General features: G+C 41.2%; 1 long non-coding RNA gene across 2 annotated transcripts; it reads right to left on the bottom strand.

The window, feature by feature from the left end:
- Positions 1 to 422: 422 nt before the first annotated feature.
- LOC116218269 lies at positions 423 to 23212 on the bottom strand. Of its 2 annotated transcripts, none has more exons than XR_006151468.1 (3): positions 23114 to 23212; positions 731 to 872; positions 423 to 621 (listed from the first exon to the last, which is right to left on the bottom strand). It is a non-coding gene; the product is annotated as an uncharacterized LOC116218269 (long non-coding RNA). The 2 variants fall into 2 exon arrangements; XR_006151467.1 differs by lacking the exon at positions 23114 to 23212 and adding an exon at positions 1097 to 1192.
- Positions 23213 to 23554: the final 342 nt, after the last annotated feature.

The raw sequence follows: 23554 nt of genomic DNA, 5'->3' as shown, positions 1-23554 counted from the left end.
TTATGTCTGCAATGTGTGATATACCTTAACATAATGTGGAAGATAGAGCATCTATAATCATCGAAAGCAAGGAATCGAAAGCAGATGCCCGTGCAGCGCCACCTGCTGGTGCCTTTGCATTTGCAACTCGTACAAGCAAAAAAAAAAATGTGCCAAAAACATGAGATCCACAAATGTTGTAGTTGCTGTGTTCTTGTAGAAAAATGTGTTTTACTGATGAAACCAATTTGACAGACATACAAAACATGGTTTTGATATTTTAATCATCAAGACTGACCATTTTCATAAAAAGAATTTCTTCCTTAATTTTCTTACCTTACCCGGTTACTTTCAACAATGAAACAGATGAGAAAATATTCTTTTCTGATGCCCTTAAACTTCGGATCAATATTCATATGAAGTAAAGTACCCCGACTGATTTTCGCAAAAAGTATACAAGAAAAACAGTGTCCTCCTTAATATTCTTACTTTACTGTGTGACTTTCAGCAATGAAACAGAAGGGAAAATACTCCCCAAGATCATCGATCCTTGGAGTCCATCTCAGAACAAACTGTTCAGAACCATTGTTGTACTTGTTGACTGTGATGTTCAGGGGTCCACTTATGATGATATCATGAACCCTTCAAAATGAGACAAATTATGCAATCAGAAAAAAAATGCAAAACATGCACTCAACCAGTGCCTCTTTGTCATCATAGTGTTTAACTATTACAACCCTGCCTGTCTTACACAGTGGCAGAGGCTGTTGCACTGATTATGATCTCAAGCTCCTGGTTGATCTTAGCTTGAATTTGTTCTCCATTCTCTGGGGTAGGGTGAAGGAACTTTGGCAAGTATACTCCCTCATCACAAGATTCCACAGCGGGGTCAACTGAAGAGGGGCAACATAGCTGGATTTATCATCAATGATACTTTTAAAATGTAGACATTCACAACAGCATTTAACTCACTCCAAATGACTTAAGAACAGTGATGCAAGCAGGCAAAATGTTGTAGAATCGGGATCTATGTTATGCGAGGGAAATATATTACTGTGTTCTTGCACTCCACTAATACAGCACATGTCAAGAAGGAGGAGGTGTCAGTAAATCTCACCTTTGACAGCAAATTGCAGAGGAAGTAGGCTAAGTATATCCAATGGACTATACAAATAGTGGTGGCCATTTTTGTAGGAGAGACTGATGTTTTGTTTGGGGGAATCTCCCACAGCCAGCTCTAACCCATAGACACCAACTGAGGAATAGTCATAACTTAGAGTGCAGAAATCCTAAGAAGGGAAAAGTATACGTTTAAAAATGTGATACTATGACACACTTTACTCAGTAAGACAATATGTCTGTCTGATTTATATGCATATGGGAAAATATTCGTAAAGATATTGAATTTGAATAGGCCATCCCAACGTTCGGATGTCCGATATGTAAGGGCCACCGAGGTGTTGTGTTATAAGAAGATATCGGACGGCAATCTTCTACAACCAGCTCTAACCCAAAGACACCATGTGAGCCATTGCTATAACTTAGAGTGCAGAAATCCTCAGGAGAGAAACATTTCAAATCTTAAAATGATGCAGTTCTCATTTAAGCACAAAAATGTATTCATGTACCCATTACTAAGGGCAGCATGATCTTCATTTGTATATTATCCTAAATGTGTATTTGTATGTGTGTCTATCCTATATGTGTGTATAGCCAGAAAGGCATAATTTTTTTTTTTTGCAGTAATACTTTTTTTTGTTGCATAAAATCATACATACACACACACACACACACACACACACACACACACACACACACACACACACACACACACACACACACACACACACACACAAAGACAGGGAAATACAAGTAAATGTCATTTCTCTGGCATACAATGTATTGTAATACCTGGATAACTAATGGGATTTACGCATGTTGTGTTTCCAAAGAAGAATGTGAACCAGGAAAAGAATGTAGGTGAGAAGCAGGTACATACCTTCTCTTTGATTCTGGTTTGGTTCAGCCTAAACCCTGCAGGAAGCTGACAGCCAGAACAACCCACACCCGGGGAAAAGCCATATCTGCATATGGCTTGGTCATTATCCGGATCAAAAATGATCAGCTTGTACGTCCGTGGACAGTTTTGAGGCACTCTAGTGGATGAATCGGTATCACTTAATAGGCCTAGTGAGTTCTGTGTTGAATTGTTCATTAAATGTTATATTGTATTTCATTTTCAAATGAAATTGTTCCAGTCACAAATTATGTTAACATTATTTCAATAAAGGGGTTAAACTTTGACAACATTAGTGAACTGAATAATGATGTACTTGCAGGCTATTACCTCACAAACGATATGCTTGTGGTGACTGGGGATCTGTTTGCTTTATTTGTGTCTGATCGATTTCCAAGATTTACAATCGTGGACAGAGTCCAGTTTGTAAAAGAATTAGAGAGGGTCACCCAACAGCAACCGTCTTCCCTGTAACCAAAAGCAAAAGTGTCATAACATTTTGTACCAGTGAGCCTTTTTATGACAGTTGTGGAACAAAGTTACCTCAAAAGAAATGGATAGTCAGAAGAAATCTGACTGGTCATAACCCCTTCTGTCTGGCACCAGTTGAAATGTTCTGCATTCCTCCCAGCTGTGTTGTAGATCACACCTTTTTCTAAGCTGATTTGGGTTTGATTCCCACAGTCTCCAAAGAGACAATTATTCCAGGTAAAATATCCACAATCATCAAAAGTTTGTTTGAAGCGAAACTCCACCTTAAACCAAAAATCACATTTGTTCAGCAGCAGCAAAAGAGAGAGAGAGTGAGAGAGAAAGACAGAGAGAGAGAGAGAGAAGGCAAAGGGAGACTTGATATGCCATTCATAAGAAAATGGTCCATTTGTAATAAATGCTGAACAGTTTACATTACCTTGTAAGACCCATCTGGGTACACTCCTTTGGGGGAGAAAGTCATTGATCCGCCCCAGAAGTGACTGGCAGTGGAGACTGAAAACTGCACCAGCAAAAACAGCCCAAGTGTAGAGAGAGGCATTGTGTTTGATTGCCTCAACTTGCTCTGTATGATATCCTTGGTTATACGATCCTATATATTCTCCTCTGGACACTGTCTTAGTCTGCTTGTCCTGCGGGTCCGTGACACACCCATGTTGCAGTCTAACTGGTTCTTCTGCAGCTGAACTAAAAAGGCCACTTTTACTTTTAAAGTGTCCCTGTGTGTGCAGCTCTAGAAGTCATTGATTCAGAGCGACTTACTGATTTACATTAAAATGGATTTTGTATTTTATCCATGTTTGTTCCCTGACTGGGAATTGAACTCATTGATTTTGGTGTTGTTCACCTTGTTTTACCAGTTCAACTTTACAGGTACGTATATATACATTCAAGCATGTTTATAACAGAGAAATGATTGCATGTTTATAACAAACAAATAAGAGATGTGTGTTTTGATGTTTGCTAAAAAAAGATTATACTTATTATACTTTAACTAAGAAAGTAAACAATGGGAAAGGAATGATGTGTCTACTGGACTGACCGGTTTCCTATCAGTGCTGGGGGAAAAAAAGGTTTTAGGTTGAGGTTGTTGATATGATACTCTACCTGCCTATCTGTTACCAAGTCTCTGGTAAAACAATGGATAATAATTAAAGTCACTTAATTTAGTACATGTAAAGAATTACAATTATTAACAACAGTAAACAACAAATATTTGTGAGAGTCGGGTGATCCAGACCAACCAAAGTATCACAACTTCTGTAAGGAGTATTAATGGCCAACAGGTAGCACCAGGTAGACTCTGTTCTACTTCCTCAAAAACATTGCAGAACAGCTACTATTTTTTACCTGAGGCCAGATCATTATTGGATATGTTGAGACCCAAAAAACCCAATCATTGGAACTTTAGGGAAACAAACAGATTTACATTTAGTCATTTAGCAGAGGCTTTTGTCCAAAGCGACGTACAAGGGAGAGAATAGTCAAGCTACGAGCAATAGAACCTGGTGTAACAATAAATAAATACTACTTTACATAAGAAATATTACAAAATGAAATAAAAAGGAAAAAAAGAAGTGCAGAAATGTAACTGCTGTAATTGCAAGTTACGCACTAGTCGAAGTGCCAGTTAGGACGGGAAGTGCTCTCTGAAGAGTTGGTTCTTCAAAAGCTTCTTAAAGGTAGAGAGGGACGCCCCTGCTCTGGTAGTGCTGGGTAGTTCATTCCACCAACGTGGAACTACAAATGAGAAAAGTCTGGACTGCCGTACTTGCACAGACGGCAGTGCCAAACGACGCTCACTAGAAGAGCGCAGCATCCTGGGTGTAACATTTGCCCTTACATGAGCATTTAGGTAGGTGGGAGCAGAACCCTCAAGCACTCTGTAGGCAAGCATAAGTGACTTGAACTTAATGCGAGCAGCTACAGGCAGCCAGTGGAGGTCAATGAGTAGCGGGGTGACGTGTGCCCTCTTCGGTTGGTTGAACACCAGACGCGCCGCCGCGTTCTGGATCATTTGTAGTGGTTTCACCACGCAAGCCGGCAGGCCCGTTAGGAGGGCGTTGCAGTAATCAAGGCGGGAATTCACCAAGGTTTGCACCAGCAGCTGGGTGGCATACTGGGTTAGGTACGGCCTGATTTTGCGGATGTTGAATAGCGCAAAGCGGCAGGACCTAGAGACAGAGGCAATGTGGTCCGTGAAAGTCAGTTGGTCATCAATAATGACCCCGAGGTTTCTTGCTGTTTTGGATGGAACAAGAGACAAGGAGTCAATATTGATGCTGATGTTGTGGTGGATGGCCTGTTTGGCTGGAAAGACCATCAGTTCCGTTTTGGCCAGGTTCAGCTGAAGGTGATGGTTTTTCATCCATGTGGATATATCAGCAAGACAGTCCGAGATCCGCGCGGAGACAGTGGTGTCCTCAGGAGGGAAAGACAGAAACAGTTGAGTATCATCGGCATAGCAATGATAGGAAAAACCATGCGAGCGGATGATAGGGCCCAGCGAAGTGGTGTAAATGGCAAAGAGAAGTGGTCCCATCACCGAGCCTTGGGGCACCCCTGTGGTAAGGTGGTGAGGTACAGACAGCTGACCTTGCCATGACACATTGAACGAGCGCCCAGTGAGGTACGATTCAAACCAGGAGTGCGCCTTGCCAGAAATGCCCATACTTGACAGTATGGACAGAAGGATGCGGTGGTTGACTGTATCAAACGCAGCTGATAAATCAAGCAGGACGAGAGCTGAGGATTGAGCTGTTGCTCTAGCTGTTTTTAAGGCCTCTGTCACAGACAACAGGGCTGTTTCGGTGGAGTGACCACTTTTGAATCCAGACTGGTTTGGATCGAGGAGATTGTTCCTTGATAGGAACTCTGTGACCTGTTTGGAAGCTGCCCTCTCAATGGTTTTTGATAGGAGCGTGAGAAGTGAGACCGGTCGATAGTTTTCCACCTGAGTGGGATCGAGAGACGGCTTCTTGAGCAGCGGTGTTACCCGAGCCACTTTAAATGAAGAAGGAATGTTCCAGAATTAAATGAAGCATTAATCACCTGTGTTATTGCCGGTAAGACGGCAGGCGATATGGCTTGAAGGATATTGGATGGGATGGGGTCCAGCGAGCATGTAGTTGGACGGCTACCTGTTAGGATTTTGGAGACCTCACTCTCGCTGAGAGGGGTGAAAGAAGGAAATGATGAGCCATTGACGGTTGCGCCCTTAGGGGGGGGAGACAGTTGGTCGAACTGTTTCCCGATGTCTGCCACTTTCTCTGTGAAAAAGGAAGCAAAGTTATCAGCAGTGAGGTTAGTAGCTGGGGGAGGAGGAGGAGGGTAGAGCAGAGTTTTGAAGGTGGAGAATAGTTTCCGAGCGTCGCACCGTTGATCTTGTCGTTGAAAAAAGTCTTCTTAGCAGCAGTGATGCTGGATGAGAAGGAGGCCAGCAGTGTCTGGTAGCTTGCAAGATCGTCCAGTGCTGCAGATTTGTGCCACTTTCTCTCAGCCGCTCTGAGATTGGAGCGCTGCGTTCGGAGGGTATCACTCAGCCACGAATGACACTGGGTAGAACGAGCAGGTCTGGTGGAAAGTGGACACAAAGTGTCCAAGCATGAGCTCAGAGTGGAGCAGAGTGATTCTGTGGCATCATCGACACCTAGTGAGGAGAAAGTGGATAAAGGTGGAAGAGCAGAAGAAACTAGAGAGGAAAAGTGGGTGGGAGAGAGGTTGCGGAGGTTGCGCCGGAACGAGACCATCGGAGGGGGGACAGAGGGTTGCTCAATGAGCCGAACATCGAAGCGAATGAAGAAGTGGTCCGAGCGATGCAGAGGGGTTACCGTTAGGTTGTCCGTGGTGCAGTTCCGAGCAAGGATGAGGTCAAGCTCTTTTCCTGCTTTGTGTTGGAGGAGTGGGGACCTGTTGTAGGTCGAACGAGTGAACCAGGGTTCGAAAGTCAGCTGAGTTGGGATTGTCTAGGTGGATGTTCATGTCGCCAAGGATGAGTGTTGGACACTCCTGCTCAGGGATGGATGACAGCAGGGTGTCCAGCTCATGGATGAAATCACCCTGTTGTCCTGGTGGACGGTAGATAACAATCACATAAGTTTTAACAGGAGCAGTTACCATAATTGCATGATATTCAAATGAAGGCATACCTGTTTGAAGGCAGCAGTGGAATGAATTTCCAGTTGTCTGAAATCAGCAGCCCCGTCCCACCTCCACGACCAGATGGCCGGGGAGTATGGGAGAAGGCATAGTTGGTGGAGAGTGCTGCCGGGGTAGCATTGTTTTCAGGTGTGGTCCATGTCTCCGTGAGAGCTAAGAGCCCTAGGGAGAGGTGGTTGGCATAACCTGAGATGAAATCAGCTTTCTTGACTGCAGACCGACAGTTCCACAGGCCAACAGAGAAAGAGGTTACAGCCGAAGAGGTTTGTTGAAGTGAGCGGAGATTACCCAGGTTGCGCTGCCGTCTGCTGCGCTGTGATCTTTTTTGACAACCAGTGACAACAGAGATGCTACTGTGACACATGGCTATGGCAGAATCAAAATGAAAAAGTTTACCTTGTTTGTGAGCCTTGTTTCGGTGGACTTGTACAGGTAGACTTGCACGTCTTTACCCAAAAAGGTCTTCACACGAAAAGGGCTGAGCACGAGGGCTGACACTTCCGCTGACGCTTCAGCAACAGCCCTATGGAAGTAGCATGCTCACTGATTGCACCCGGCTGAAGGCCGGGGGGGAAATATGATTGCCATGACATATAGGTGATGATTGTGGTCGAGTTTCCCATGCTACCTCCTTGGATAGCCTACACCAATGTCCCTCAGCCTGCTCTGCCCAAGCCATTGCCAATTGCAGGCACAAACATCAGTTTGCCTGTGAATGTTTATACTGTATGTCCTGGCACACTGCCGCCTCACAGCAAGAAGGTCCTGGGTTCGATTCCCGCATGGGGCGCTGTTGTTACTGGGGACCAGGCCTTTGGTGCTCAGGTGGGCTATCTCCCGGGCCTTTTTGTGTGGAGTTTGCATGTTCTCCCCGTGTTCACAAGGGTTTCCTCCACAAAGAACCCCAACATAAAAACATGCAGAAGAACAGAAGAACAGATCTTGGCTTTGTCGCTCCTGGCTTTGTCGCCGGGGCCATAAAGGCTGCCCACTGCTCCTGGCTGCCCGTGAGGTAGGACAATTCAGGATGGGTTAAAAGCAGAGGACAAATTTCACCGGCAACCTCTTCGGCATGCGCGTGTGTGTGTGTGTGTCCTGTGTCGCCGGCCAATGCACGTGTGTGTTGTTGTGTACAATAAACGACTTTGACTTTGATTTAGGGCCTTTTGGTGGTCCTCTCCAGTTCATCTTGAATATATTTCTAATTCCAATTCCAAAAATAAAAACATACAATATCTTCATTATATGATAACTTTATTTTAGTATTCTCATTTTTATTATTTGACTTTGACAAACACATGAGGAAGTTTCTCATAGCTTACATCAATCTCCAAAATCAAATGAAAAAATAAGAAATGATTCTAGAAGACAAATGAACATATGAATGCTTGTAGGTTCATTTAAAGGATATATTTTCACACCACAATTACATTTAGAATGGAACTTGGTATTTATTTACACCTTCGTCTGGATTCTTGATGTGACAAAAAGCTCCATAGAATGTTAACACTGATGTCCAGTTACAGAAATTTTCAAAATTCCTTCTCACTCTTGATCTGTTTGATAAAACAGAACAGATCAGAAGTTTCTCTAACTGGGCACCACCATCTTCATCAGACTCCATTATAAGACAGTAACATGAAATTAACATTGTCACAGTGAAACATGCAATCAGGAATCAGCATGTAAATGACATCTAGAGTAGCGGAGGGGCAGAAATGAAGAGAAGGTAAATATTATATGAGAGATACACATGGAGGTGCACTAGGGGCTTCACTGGTTTGGGACAGAGAGAAAGTCCTTTTTAGAGCACCTTTGTGCCTGGAATAGTAGTCCTGGTGGATTCCTCATGGGTTGATCTGATGTACTCGTCTCAGACTTAGAGTGGTACTGTTGGGTAGACCATGACGGATAAGCTCCTCTTGAAACTGACAATTGAGAGAGACAGCTGTTTAAAGAGGCATTAGAAGGTTTTCTCTGAAACTAATTAGCTGATTAGATAACACATGTATGTATTTCGTCACTATAAGGCTGTATGTCATGGTGTAAATGTAGTTCTTTTTGGGGGGTTTCTAACATGGTACACAAAACTATATAGTGAATAGCCAGGGCTTCATCTTTCCTTCACATGCCTGGAAAATCACAGTGAATGTGATGTTTTCAAAACTAGGCACATCAAAAATTTGTACAATAAATAAATCAAATAAAAAGAGAGAGAGCGCTTAAGCATAATAATACTCTATTACATGTAATAATGGGTTTATTTGTACTGTCTGAGCCTGTGATTGAAGAGAAACTCACCGGCTTTATGATCGTTTCTTCGATCTCGGCTTCAGTTAGTGAAGTTTCAGATTCAATCTTCATCCTCAGGCCAGCCACTATCTCCGTCAACACTAAGGGGAATTGTTAAACGGAGGAATGAAAGAAACACAAAGATGAATGAGAATAAGTATCACGTTGATCTTCTATGCAATTTAAAATTACAGTATATGCCTGAAGTAAAAAAATGAAAGAAGTCAATTATCCATTGTATAACAATATGAAGGGGGTGATTTTGGTAAATAATTTATTGTCACATTATATTTGCCATGAATGAATCAAAGCGTTCCTGTATGACAGACATCTTGCCCCCTGCGCACGCACACATACGCACACACACACACACACACACACACACACACACAACTGTAGATCAAAAATACATACTAGTACTCTCTCCAGTTGGAACGGCTGAATCAGAATCTGTGGGTGAAGAGATGTTATTGTTAAAGAAGGAAGGAATGCAAACAGCCATGCTAACATCAGTACTACGGAATCATCTTAAGACCCACGACTATAACTACATACAGTATCCAACCATGTTTAAGTGATTTTAGACATAGAAAGGGTTATTATAAGCAAATGCCCCCTCTAACCCTCTGGAAACAATAATTAAGTAAGTATGTTTCAAATGTTTCATACAGTTGAGACACAAGGTGACACTGATGTTGCTGTTGAAGCTGCTTTGGAGTGCGGGCATAGACAGAAATCTCAGAGGAGACAGGGGGTTCCAAACCCCTCCTTCCTGAGTGGTGTACCCCTCAATATATCATTGTAAACCTAACCATGTCATTTTAAATAAAATAATAATACGTATTGAAAGTACTTGTGCAAATGATGAATGCAAAACAAAGTGTTATTAAGTTTCGAAAGACTCCATCCCCCCTCCGCCTCACAGCACAGTTTGATCCACTGCTATCCCAGATCCCACCCCCACAAACCTTAGCCCGGTACGAGTGTCTGTGGCTCAGTCGTGGCTGACCTCCAGTAAACTACTTTGCCCCATCACCCCAGTTTCAATATCTCAATCACGAGTGCCAGACAGGCTATTACTCGTACGCTGCACAGGTTCATGATCAATGTGCAATTTTGTACGCACTCTATACAGACTGAAAAGAACCTGTATAACCAGGGACGTGCACAGGAGGGGGCTAAGGTTGCTTGGGCAACTGCCCGTTTGCCCTCCTCAACTGAAGTTGCCCCTCCAAAGGAAATATATATATATTTTAAATAGTATTATGGCTGCAGAACTTCATGTATGCCTAGATAAAATAATCGCGGAATAAGCGTCCAGGGGACGGGGGCGTGGCAGCGGCGGTTAGTGAGAGTTTAAAATGATATAGGCAAAATATGCGTCCAGGGGACGGGGGCATGGCAGCGGCGGTGACAAAAATGTACGTGTTGCCCCTTTTTTCCAGGACAGAGCAACTGCCCTTCAAAATTCCTGTGCACGTCCCTGTGTATAACTGATTATAAGGGCACGCAACCGTAGTGACGCGTGCAGTAGGAATCGACCAAATCCACGCGAAAGCAACTCGAAAGCGAGTCATGTCAAAGCGGAAAGCGGGCACCGAGTAAACGCAGATCTAACTTCACCGGTGCAGAGGTAGAGGTACTGTTGCAGGATGTAGATGTGTCCATTTTATCCCACTATGGCTATATCAACGCGATTGAGTTTAGTGCTTATTTATTTATTCACTTACATTTGCAGTGTTCGTGTAGTGCTTTTATTTATTTTAGGACATCACGATGCCTCGTAGAATCATGACTATAAATGTGAAACGTAATTGTTAATGATACAAATATTCTCGTATTTATTATTATTATAATTATTTAAATCCGAAGATGTCTGTGGAGTTGATATCAATGCAATCACCAACAATTTCTCACAAATTCAGCCCTTAACCCTTCTAACACGGAGCGGCCCGTGGGGCATCTTGTGTTTTTTTGAGGAATCGCATTTAAGAAAACTCTGGGCGATTTACGACTGCTATTTCGCGTTCTGAAATTCTTATGAAGTTCAGAACAAATCCCAGATGAGAAGACTTTCATGAATGCCAAATTTGTTCCTAAAACACCGGAAGTGGAGTTCAGAAGAAATTCCTTTTTAAATTCTTCTTAACTGCATTCGAGAATGAACTATTGCCTGGAATCTATTCTGCACAAGCAACTAGTTTCACTAATGCGTCCATAAATATAACAAAAAACACAGAAATGTTTACTTATCTGGGGACTAAGATCAAAGTGGAATGAATTACAAAGTGTCTTTTAGGTTGTACAAACCTGTATCATTTCCAACTTCGACAATGACGCATCTCATGTCAGATTGATAGTAGGTGTTACTGAAAACATTTACACAACAGAATTAAAATCCCTTCATTCAATTCTCTTTCACAGCCATTATGTAAGTATCAATCTTTTCTTCTGCCACCAAATCTATATTTTACATTGAATGTGTATTTTTATAATAATGGAAAAACAATACACATCATTCACCAGAATCAATTCACACATTTTACAATGCTCTGCAAATTTGGTGTATATGTAGATCAACATTAAAACCAGTTATTGTCTGTTTCACTTTAAAAAAGAGTTTTGACACGTCGATCGAAGAAAACAGTGTGTTTTGCAAATAAAAATGCTACTCGCAAACAAATGAAGGAAAGAAAAAGAATGGCAATAAATAAACAGTTTTACAAAGTGGAACACATTTAGTAGACAACCACGTATCCATGTCATTTGTGGATCAGGTGATTTTTGGCACTGTTTTTACGCTTGTACGAGTTGCAAATGTAAACACTTGTAGGAGTTGAAATTGCAAAGGCACCAAAACAGCAGGAGGATCTACAGGGGCATCTGCCTTCCATCCACCATCAAATGGCTGGTGGATCATGTGACTAGAGAACTTTATTGAAGCTTTATTGTGCATTCAGCTATCAAAAATAGCACAATTAAGAGAAAAGCGCATTTGGATGTGCTGTACGAACCGGAGCAAGCTAGCTAACATTATAGCAGTAGCAATACCGCTATAGCAATACAAGTAACAATATTAGTTAGTTAGTTGCTGTTAGTTACATGTCTGCAATGTGTAGCAATGTGTGACATACCTTAACGTAATGTGGAAGATAGCTCTATCTATAACCATGGAAAGAAATGGAACGCATATGCCCCTTGCAGCGCCACCTGCTGTTTTGGTGCTTTTGCATTTGCAACTCGTACAAGCAAAAAAAAATTGCCAAAAATAATGTGATCCACAAATGTTGTAGTTGCTGTGTACTTGTAGAAAAATGTGTTGCACTTATGAAATCATTTAGACAGACATACAAAACAACAGGCTTTTGTCATTTTAATCATTGACAAGACTGACCATTTTCATGAAAAGAATATTTGAATGAATTTATTCCTTCATTTTCTTACCTTACCCGATTACTTTTAACAGTGAAACAGATGGGAAAATATTAATTTCTAATGCTCTTAAACTTTAAAATCTGAGCATGTATATGAGTAAAGTAACGTGACTGATTTTTCGCAAAAAGTATACAAACAAAAACAATACCCTTTTTAATATCCTTACTTTACTGTGTGACTTTCAGCAATGAAACAGACGGGAAAATATTCCCCAAGATCATCGGCCCTTGGAGTCCACCTCAGAACAAACTGTTCAGAACCATTGTTGTACTTGTTGACTGTGATGTTCAGGGGTCCACTTATGGTGATATTATGAACCCTTCAAAATGAGAGACAGATTATGCAATCAGAAACAAAACGCAAAACATGCACTCAAACAGTACCTCTTTGTCATCATAGTGTTTAACTAATACAACCCTGACTGTCTTACACAGTGGCAGAGGCTGTTGCATGGATTATGATCTCAAGCTCCTGGTTGATCTTAGCTTGAATTTGTTCTCCATTCTCTGGGGTAGGGTGAAGGAACTTTGGCAAGTATACTCCTTCATCACAAGATTCCACAGCGGGGTCAACTGAAGAAGGGCAACATAGCTGGATTTATCATCATTGATACTTTTAAAATGTAGACATTCTCAACAGCATCTAACTCACTCCAAATGACTTAAGAACAGTGATGCAAGCAGGCAAAATGTTTAAGAATTAGGATCTATGTTACGTGAGGGAAATATATTACACTGTGTTCGTGCACTCCACCAATAAAGTATATGTCATGAAGGAGGAGGTGTCAGTATATCTCACCTTTGACAGCAAAGTGCAGAGGAAGTTGGCTAAGTTGAAGTGTGAAGATGGCAGCTTGATTAAATGGACTCCTGATAGAGTGGGAGCCATTTTTGTAGGAGAGACTGATGTTTTGTTGGGGGAAATCTTCCACAGCCAGCTCTAACCCATAGACACCAACTGAGGAATAGTCATAACTTAGAGCGCAGAAATCCTAAGAAGGGAAAAATATATGTTTAAAAATATAATATTATGACACATTTTATTCACTAAAACACTATGTCTGTCTGCTTTATATGCATATGGGAAAAGGTTCTTAACAATATTTATTTGAATGGGCCATCCCAACGTTCGGATGTTCGATATGTAAGGGAAACCGAGATGTTGTGTTATACGAAGATTTTGGACGAGGTGGAGGCAAAGAATTCCACAGCATGAAGTGAAGAATTGTCATGAATTATTGTCAATAATTGTCTGGATCCTGTTTGTCCTGTCTGGATTTTTTTTCAAGAATGGCCAATGGACTAGGTAGGTACTAGGTAGGATTATACTGTATATATCACTGCTACAGCTAAGAATGCAGAAATCCTCAGGAGAGAAACATTTCATCAACATCTTAAAATGATGCAGTTCTCATATAAACACAAAAATATATTTATGTACCCTATACTAAGGACAGCATGATCTTCATGCGTATTGTCACGGGGTGACTACATTCAGTGGGGGAGGAACCACACGCTTGGGAATTAGGTCCCCAGGGGAACACTAACAATGCAACACCCTGCACCTAGAAATCAACAACAGCCCAGGTGTAGCCCATTAATTGCTGTATCAAGCAAACTAGCTGCAGCTGTAAAGCAGAGAATAACCCAGCTAGTCGTTGGCTAACGGCAGGAGTGGAGTGTTTTATACACAGGTTACCGTCAGTATGCAGGAGGAGAGAAAGACAAGACAAGACAATGCAAGAGAAGGCCAGGCAGGATTTGGAAGAAGCAGGGAGGAGAAGGAGCCGGAGAGGTTGGGATCTGAACGGGGTATGGCGCCCCAGTCCCAGACGACCTGTCGGCAGAGATAACGTATGGCCCAGAGATACCGCATTGAAACCGGATGTCGTCACTTTACTCTGGTCTCTGGTTGGATAAAACTTGTCACATGTCCTGAACAGAAATGGACAAGGACCTTTGATTTATTCTTTAGGAACCATGTCGATGCCTGACTTTTAATGTTGTGTCACGTTGTTGAAGTTCAAGTTCAACATTAATAGCGATTGAATTACACTTGTGTCGGTGTAATCGCTAGCGGTAAATAAACGTTAATAACTTGAATGACTGATTAAGGATATATGTTACACATCACAAACACACGTAATCAATGTTTTTTGTGTGATAATTAGGTTATAGGTAAGCTAAAAATTACAGTATCTTACGCAAGCTAATTTACCTAGCTAGCTAGCTAGCAATTGAATTACACTTGTGTCGGTGTAATCGCTAGTGGTAAATAAACGTAAATAACTTGAATGACTGATAAAGGATATATGTTACACATCACAAACACACACAATAGATGGGTTTTGGGGGGAATGAGGTAATTGGTTAGCTTAAATTACAGTATCTCAGGCGAGCTAATTGACCTAGCTAGCTATACAGTGTTTGTGCAGCTCAAGGTAGCTGTGTGTTGGTTAGCTCAAGCTAGCACTCTCACAGTATCTTACGCGAGCTAATTTACCTAGCTAGCTAGCTAGCAATTGAATTACACTTGTGTCGGTGCAATCGCTAGCGGTAAATAAACGTAAATAACTTGAATGACTGATAAAGGATATATGTTACACATCACAAACACACACAATCGATGGGTTTTGGGGGAAATTAGGTAATTGGTTAGCTTAAATTACAGTATCTTAGGCGAGCTAATTGACCTAGCTAGCTATACAGTGTTTGGGCAGCTCAAGGTAGCACTGTCAGAGACACACACACACAATCGATGGTTTTTGGGGAAAATTAGGGTATTGTTTATCTTAAATTACAGTATTTTACGTGAGCTAATTGACCTAGCTCTGTACTATACGGTGTTTGGTAAGCCCGCTGTCAAACGTAAGATGTCGACATTGCCTCTGACGTCCCGGAATTAACAGTGCTAGCTTTGTGTTTGGTCAAAGAGCTTCGTAAAAGTTCGGTTAACAAGTCAATTGAGTATTAAGCCGTATAACTTCACAAAAATAATATCAATTTAAAGAAAACCGATCGTTTAAATGTCAGGCGATCAACATAATTTCTCAACGAAAAAGTAAAGGTCCTGTTATTAGCCAATCAAACGGAGTAAATCACCCACTTCCGGTTTCAATGCGGTATCTCTGGGCCATATGTTATCTCTGCCGACACGACCAACGAAGGTCAGACGGACTGACAGACAGACAGGCAAGACACTGAACGGAGCTCACGCAACGCGGCATATTGCCGGAGCTGGACGTTGTGAATATTCCCCAGTCGGAAACCGGCATTTTGCCGGAGCTGGGCATCGCGAACGCTCCCTGTGAAGCTAAGTAACCTATTGCCTTGTCACCTAGAGACTGTACATTGCAGGGTAGCCTTCAGCTAACGGTCCCCTACGCTGCACCTACTTTGTTCCCTGCTTTGCCTGCTATGCACTTGCCTACTAAAATACATTGTTGCAGGGGCGGCTTGTCCATAAGGGGCGATTGGGGCGACGCACTGCCTAGAGAAAAAAAAAAAAAAAACTCCTGATGTATAAACGCAATATCCTTGTAAGTCGTGTAAATGACGACATGTAAATTTAAATGTAATAATTTTTTTTCTGTCGGATTCTGTCGGGTTTTGACTTATGTTGCCCCTTCTTTATGTTGTTACTGGACATATCATGTGTCCTGTTAAGCTATGTTACATCATACAACATTTGAGACACGTGGATAATGAAAAAGTGGGATAATTTAATGTGGAGCCACATCATGTTTGCTTATGAAGGCTCCTGGATGCAACTTTCTTCCATAGCTTTCCACCTGTAACTTGCTACTCTAGCTATGTAGTGGTGGGGACATATTACTGTTGTGTGCTGCCAATAGTGGACAAAAAGGTATTGCTGTATGAGTTAATCAGCTAACTTAATGTACCTACTGAATGGGTCGCCTTAATCATTAGCAAAAAAATTGCCCCCCCCTGAGAATTTTTTCAGGAGGCGCCACTGCATTGTTGCCTTACCCAGCAAGGTCGTGGAAGCTTATTGCCCTGACTGTTCTTTTTGTGTGACCACGTGAGTTCACTGTGTGGAGTGACATTGTTTGCAGTGACGTCGTTTGAGTTGACATCACTAAAGTTTCATTGTTTACAGTATACACCAAGTTCCTGCACTATTGAATCCTACTACAGCTCCGAGTGACTGCATCCACCAACTGCCCCAGACCCCCTGCAGGAGGCACTGAGAACAACCGTCTTGCCAAGGACTAGGCCCTCACTACACCATTCCCCGGCCCTCTCTTCACCGCCATTAGAGACTCTTCTTATTAAACTATTTAATAAAACCAAAACCTTTTTAAACCTGTTTCTTTGAGTCCTGACATCTCTTTGGGGTGGGGATACGGTTTGCTCCTCAGTCAGAGTGACAATCTAGAGTAAGGGGAGGCCCCATCGCCCCCACCTGTGACACGTATATTATCCTAAATGTGTATGTGTGTCTATCCTATATGTGTGTGTATTATCCTATACAGTATGTGCAGAAATACAGAGCATCAACCAAACATGATAAAGTATATCAAATCATATGCATGCCATACATATTACAGAGAACCACACACAGAAATGTATACACATACATACACACACACACTTTACGCATGTTGTGTTTCCAAAGAAGAATGTACGTGAGAAGCAGGTACACACCTTCTCTTTGATTCTGGTTTGATTCAGCCTAAACCCGGAAGGAAGCTGACAGCCAGAACATTCAGAAACATGGTCAGTGCCATATCTGCATCTGGCTTGGTCATTGTCTGGATCAAATATTATCAGCTTGTACGTCCGTGGGCAGTTTTGAGGCACTCTAGTGGGTGAATCGATACAACATAATAGGCCTACTGATTTCTATGTTGTATTGTTCATTAAATGTTTGTTCAATGTCATTTCAATAAAGGGGTAAAACTAAATAACAACATTAGTAAACAGAATAATAATGTACTTAGGCTATTACCTGACAAATGATATGCTTGTGGTGACTGGGGATCTGTTTGCTTTATTTGTGTCTGATCGATTTCCAAGATCTACAACTGTGAGCAGCCTCCAATTTGTAAAAGAATTAGCGAGGGCCACCCAGTTGCCACCGTTTTCCCTGTAACCAAAAGCAAAAGTTGCATTTAGCATTTTGTACCAGTAAGCCTTTTTATGACAGTTGTGGAACAAAGTTACCTCAAAGCAAATATGTGGTCAGCAGGAATCTGCCTGGTCATAACCCCTTCTGTCTGGCACCAGTTGAAATGGTGTGCATTCCTCCCAGCTGTGCTGTAGATCACACCTTTTTCTAAGCTGATTTGGGTTCCACAGTTTCCAATGACACAGGTATTCCAGTTGAAATATTGGCAAGTATCAAAAGTTTGTTTGAAGCGAAACTCCACCTTTAAACCAAAAATCACATTTGTTCAGCAGCAGCAAGAGAGAGAGAGAGAGAGAGAGAGGGAGAGAGGAGGCAAAAGGAGAATTGATATGCCGTTCATAAAAAATTGGTCCATGCGTAATAAATGCTGAACAGTTTACATTACCTTGTAAGACCCATCTGGGTACACTCCTTTGGGGGAGAAAGTCATTGATCCGCCCCAGAAGTGACTGGCAGTGGATACCGAAAACTGCATCAGTAAAAACAGCACAAGTGTAAAGAGAGGCATTGTGTCTGATTTCCTCAACTTGCTCTGTATGATTACCTTGGTTATACGATCCTATATATTCTCCACGGGACAATGCCTTAGTCTGCTTGCCCTGCGGGTCTGAGACACACCTATGTTGCAGTCTAACTGGAAATTCTTCTGCTGCTGAACCAAAAAGGGCACTTTCACTTTTGAATTGTGCACGTGTTCCTGTAGGTGCAGCTCTGGAAGCCATTCATTCACATTAACTTACTGATTTACATTAAAATGTATTTTATCCATGTGTGTTTCCTGACTGGGAATTGAACCCATGATTTTGTTGTTGTTCACCTTGTTTTACCAGTCCAACCATATAGGTATATATAAATTAAAGTATGTTTATCACAAATTCTTTAACCCAATGATTATGAAGACATATAACACAAAGATGTTTGCTAAAACAAAATTATACTTTAACTTAGCAAGTAGGCAATGGAGTGAAGGAAAGGAATGTTGTGTCGACTGGACTGACTGGTTTCCTAGTGCTTGGTTGTTACCAAGTCTTTGGTAAAACAATGGTGTTAGGGACGTCAGGACTCAGTGATAGGATTTCACAGGGTTTATTCGGAAACAGCCAGGGAACAGCGAAACAGGGGATTAAACGGGTAAACAAGTATAAAACAGGGTTGGAACATGTCAAAGCAAGAATGCGGGTGCTCAGAAGCAAACAGGAGATAAACGGAGAAACGATAGCGGGAGACGTGGTCGGGAACAGATTGCTTCTCGGAGGATAGTCCTAGTTTCAACGAGGCCAGAACAGGAGCGACGGGAGGGAGGAGGTTATAAAGTGGTAGAGGGAGTGACAGGTGCGGGTAATAAAGCAATCACGAGATTTGGAGGGTGACTGAGGCAGGTGTGTTGAGTCACCTGCCATTCACACGTACGCGTTGGAATGCGTTGATCCGTCAAGGTTGACGGATCCCCATTCACTTTGAATGGGGTGACGTCATCCTTTGCCGAACGGAATTGTGGCTCCGTTGGGTTCCGTTGCGTTGTGTTTCATGCATTGCTTGCGGCAAGAGTTGAAACATTTTCAACTTTTCGAGAGGCAACGCATGCCTCAGCCAATCAAATTGCCTTTCATGCATAACTGACAGCTGCTAGCCAATCAGATCGCGTTTATGCTCACGTCAAAAGCGTGCGAAGCTCCCAAAAAAAAAGATGGCGGACCAAACTCCATAGATGGTCGTATTTGTACCTAAAAGTTTTTTGTTTGACTTTTTTTTGCTTAGATCTTTTTTAAGTTACCGAGAAATAGACACTGTACAATGTAAAAACCCTGTTATTGTAACTGAAAAATAAGTCTGATAGGACTTGCGAGGTGTCTGAGCCACCTATCTAATGTTAGCATGCTACTACTCACAAGGTAAACAGCTTGCTAGCGGCGTGATTGGTTTGTTGACCTGTCAATCTCACTATAACGTCTCCGTTATCAACACAACCCCATGCGCCAGACTCCTCCTCCCTCAACTGTTGGATCAACGCATTGCAACGAGTGGGCCGTCAGCGCTGGCGTGACAAATGGATAATAGGCACTTCATTTAATAATTAGTCACTTACATACATGTAAATTACAATTGTGAACAACAGTAAACAACAAATCTTTGTGCAAGCTATGTGATCCAGACCAACCAAAGTACCAGCAGCTACTATTTTTTACCTGAGGCCAGATCATTACTGGATATGTTGAGACCCAATGGACCCAATCATTGGAGCTTTAGGGAAACAAACAGATTGGGGGAAAATATGATTGCCATGACATATAGATGATGATTGTGGTTGAGTTTCCCATGCTACCTCCTTGGATAGCCTACACCCATGTCCATCAGCCTGCTCTGCCCAAGCCATTGCCAGTTGCAGGCACAAACATCAGTTTGCCTGTGAATTTTGATATTGTATGTCCTGGCACATTAGAGTATTTAGGGCCTACTGGAGGTCCTTTCCTGTTATTCTTAATTATATTTCTAATTCCAATTCCAACAATAAATAACTTACCAAATCTTGAAAACTTTTTTATTATTCCCATTTTTATTATTTGACTTTGACAAAGACATAAGGAAGTTTCTTACAGCTTACATCAATCTCCAAAATTAAATGAAAAAATAAGAAATGATTCTAGAAGACAAATGAACATATGAATGCTTGTAGGTTCATTTATAGGATATATTTTCACACCACAATTACATTTAGAATGGAACTTGGTATTTATCTACCTTCGTCTGGATTGTAAATGTGACAAAAAGCTCCATAGCATGTTAACACTGATGTCTAGTCACAGAAATGTTCTAGATTCCTTCTCACCCCTGATCTGTCTGATACAACAGAACAGATAAGATCAGAACATTTCCATCCTCATCAGACTCCATTATAAGACAGTAACATGAAATTAACATTGTCACAGTGAAACATGCAATCGGGAATCAGCATGTAAAAGACATCTAGAGTAGCGGAGGGGCAGAAATTAAGAGAAGGTAAATATTATATGAGAGATAAACATGGAGGTGCACTAGGGGCTTCACTGGTTTGGGACAGAGAGAAAGTCCTTTTTAGAGCACCTTTGTGCCTGGAATAGTAGTCCTGATGGATTCCTCATGGGTTGATCCGGTTTACTCGTCTCAGACTTAGAGTGGTAGTGGTGTTGGGTAGACCATGACGGATAAGCTCCTCTTGAAGCTGACAATTGAGAAAGACAGCTGTTTAAAGAGGCGTTAGAAGGTTTCTCTAAAACTAATTAGCTGATTAGATAACACATGTATGTATTTCGTCACTATATGGCTGTATGCCATTGTGTTCATGCCAGAATAGCCAGGGGTTCATCTTTCCTTCACATGCCTGTGAAATCACAGTGAATGTGATGTTTTCAAAACTACCTACTTTAAAAACACACCTTAAAATTGGTAAAAATGTAAGCATAGTAATACTTTATAAAACGGAATAATGAGTTTATTTGTATAGTCTGAGCCTATGATTGAAAACACAAGTGAAACTTCAGAATCTTTGAGACAGAGTGTAAATATTTGATAACTTCAGGAAGAGAAACTGACCAGCTTTAGGACTGTTTCTTCAATCTCGGTCTCAGTTAGTGAAGTTTTAGATGCAATCTTCATCCTCAGGCCAACAATCTCTGTCACCACTAAGAGGAATAGTTAAATAGAGGAATGAAAGAAACACAAAGATGAATGAGAATAAGTATCACATTGATGTTTTATGCTATTAAAATTACAGTGTATTCCCGGAGTAAATTGTGTAAAGAAAGGCAGTACATTAAGGTAGAACAAACCTTTGACAATGACGCATCTCATGTCAGATTGATAGTTGGTGTTACTGAAAACATTTACACCACAGAATTAAAATCCCTTCATTCAATTCTCTTTCACAGCCATTATTTAAGTATTCATTTTGTCTTCCCTCACCCAATCTGTATTTTTATAATAATGCAAAAACAATACTCATCAAATCATCTGAATTACTTTACACATTTTACAATAATCGACAAAATTGGTGTATATGTAGTTCAACATTAAAACCAGTTATTGTCTGTTTCACTTTTAAAAAGAGTTTCGACACATCTATCAAAGAATACAATGTTTTGCAAATAAAAATGATACTCGCAAACAAATGAAGAGAAAACAAAGAATGGCAATACATTTTTACAAAGTGAAACTGTTATGTTAATAGGTGTATTAATAAAGTAGTATTGTACTAATATAAACTGTAATCATAAACTAGTAGCTAAGCAGTAATGCACGGACACGCCATTCTCCATTTCTTCCTTTACTTCTTTTCAATTCAAATCAACTTCTTCTGTACCAAACATCTTACATTCAACGCGTAGTCGGCAACTACTGGTGGTGCGTTATACAGAGCACAACAGAAACACTGACTTTCAGGGTATAGGGCGTTCACACTCACAAAACCTGCAGACACAGATTTATGGGTAAAAGGCTGGCAGATTTGCGTCCGTCACTTCCGACAAGTGGTTAACGTAAGTATTCCATTTGAGACAACACTAATCAGCGACGGAACGCACTAAAGATGTAAGTGCCTATGGCGCACTACGCCTGTATTGCAGTGTACTTCGTAAAGTACTCGATTTGAGACACAGCCATGGTGTGCATTTTTGCAAATCGCTGGACATTTGTAGATCGCATTGTCTGCTAATTGCGGGGTATTTGACACTGAATTCATCCCATATCGTATTTCAGAGTTTTTGGGTTGGTAGACACTCCAGATACCCAAATGTAGCACTACAGAGAGAATACGTGAAAGAATTTCTTTCTTCATTTTCTTACCTTAACTGGTTACTTTCAACAATTAATCAAATGGGTAAATATTCCTTTCTGATGCCCTTAAACTTTAAAATCTGATCAATATTCATATGAAGTAAAGTAACCTGACTGATTTTCACAAAAAGTATTCAAGAAAAACAATACCCTCCTTAATATCCTTACTTTACTGTGTGACTTTCAGCAATGAAACAGACAGGAAAATATTCCCCAAGATTATCGGCCCTTGGAGTCCATCTCAGAACAAACTGTTCAGAACCATTGTTGTACGTGTTGACTGTGATGTTCAGGGGTCCACTTATGATGATATCATGAACCCTTCAAAATGAGAGACAAATTATGCAATCAGAAATAAAATGCAAAACATGCACTAAACCAGTACCTCTTTGTCATCATAGTGTTTAACTAATACAACCCTGCCTGTCTTACACAGTGGCAGAGGCTGTTGCACTGATTATGATCTCAAGCTCCTGGTTGATGTAAGCGTGAATTTGTTCTCCATTCTCTGGGGTAGGGTGAAGGAACTTTGGCAAGTATACTCCTTCATCACAAGATTCCACAGCGGGGTCAACTGAAGAAGAGCACAAAGCTGGATTTATCATCAATGATATGTACACATTCACAACAGCATTTAACTCAGTCCAAATTACTTAAGAATAGTGATGCAAGCAGGCAAGATTAGGATCTACGTTACGTGAGGGAAATATATTGCACTGTGTTCTTGCACTCCACCAATACAGCACATTTAATGAAGGAGGAGGTGTCAGTATATCTCACCTTTGACAGCAAAGTGCAGAGGAAGTTGGCTAAGTGGAAGTGTGTTGATGCCAGTTTGATTAAATGGTCTCCTGATAGAGGGAGAGACATTTTTGTAGAAGAGAACGATGTTTTGTTGGGGGAAATCTTCCACAACCAGCTCTAACCCATAGACACCAACTGAGGAATAGTTATAATTTAGAGTGCAGAAATCCTAAGGAGGGAAAAATATATGTTTAAAAAATATGTTATTATGACACATTTTATCCACTAAAACAGTATTTCTGTCTGCTTTAAATGCATATGGGAAAAGGTTGTTAACAACATTTAATTGAATGGGCCATCCCAACGTCCGGATGTCCGATATTTAAGGGCCACCGAGGTGATGCGTTATACGAAGATATTGGATGAGGCAAAGAATTCCACAACACAAAGGGAAGAATTGTCATGAATTAATGACGC

The sequence above is a fragment of the Clupea harengus genome, chromosome 21 (assembly GCF_900700415.2).
Source record: "Clupea harengus chromosome 21, Ch_v2.0.2, whole genome shotgun sequence".
NCBI lineage: Eukaryota > Metazoa > Chordata > Actinopteri > Clupeiformes > Clupeidae > Clupea > Clupea harengus.
The sequence above is the reverse complement of the archived record's forward strand: the minus strand, read 5'-3'. Positions and strand labels throughout refer to the sequence as shown.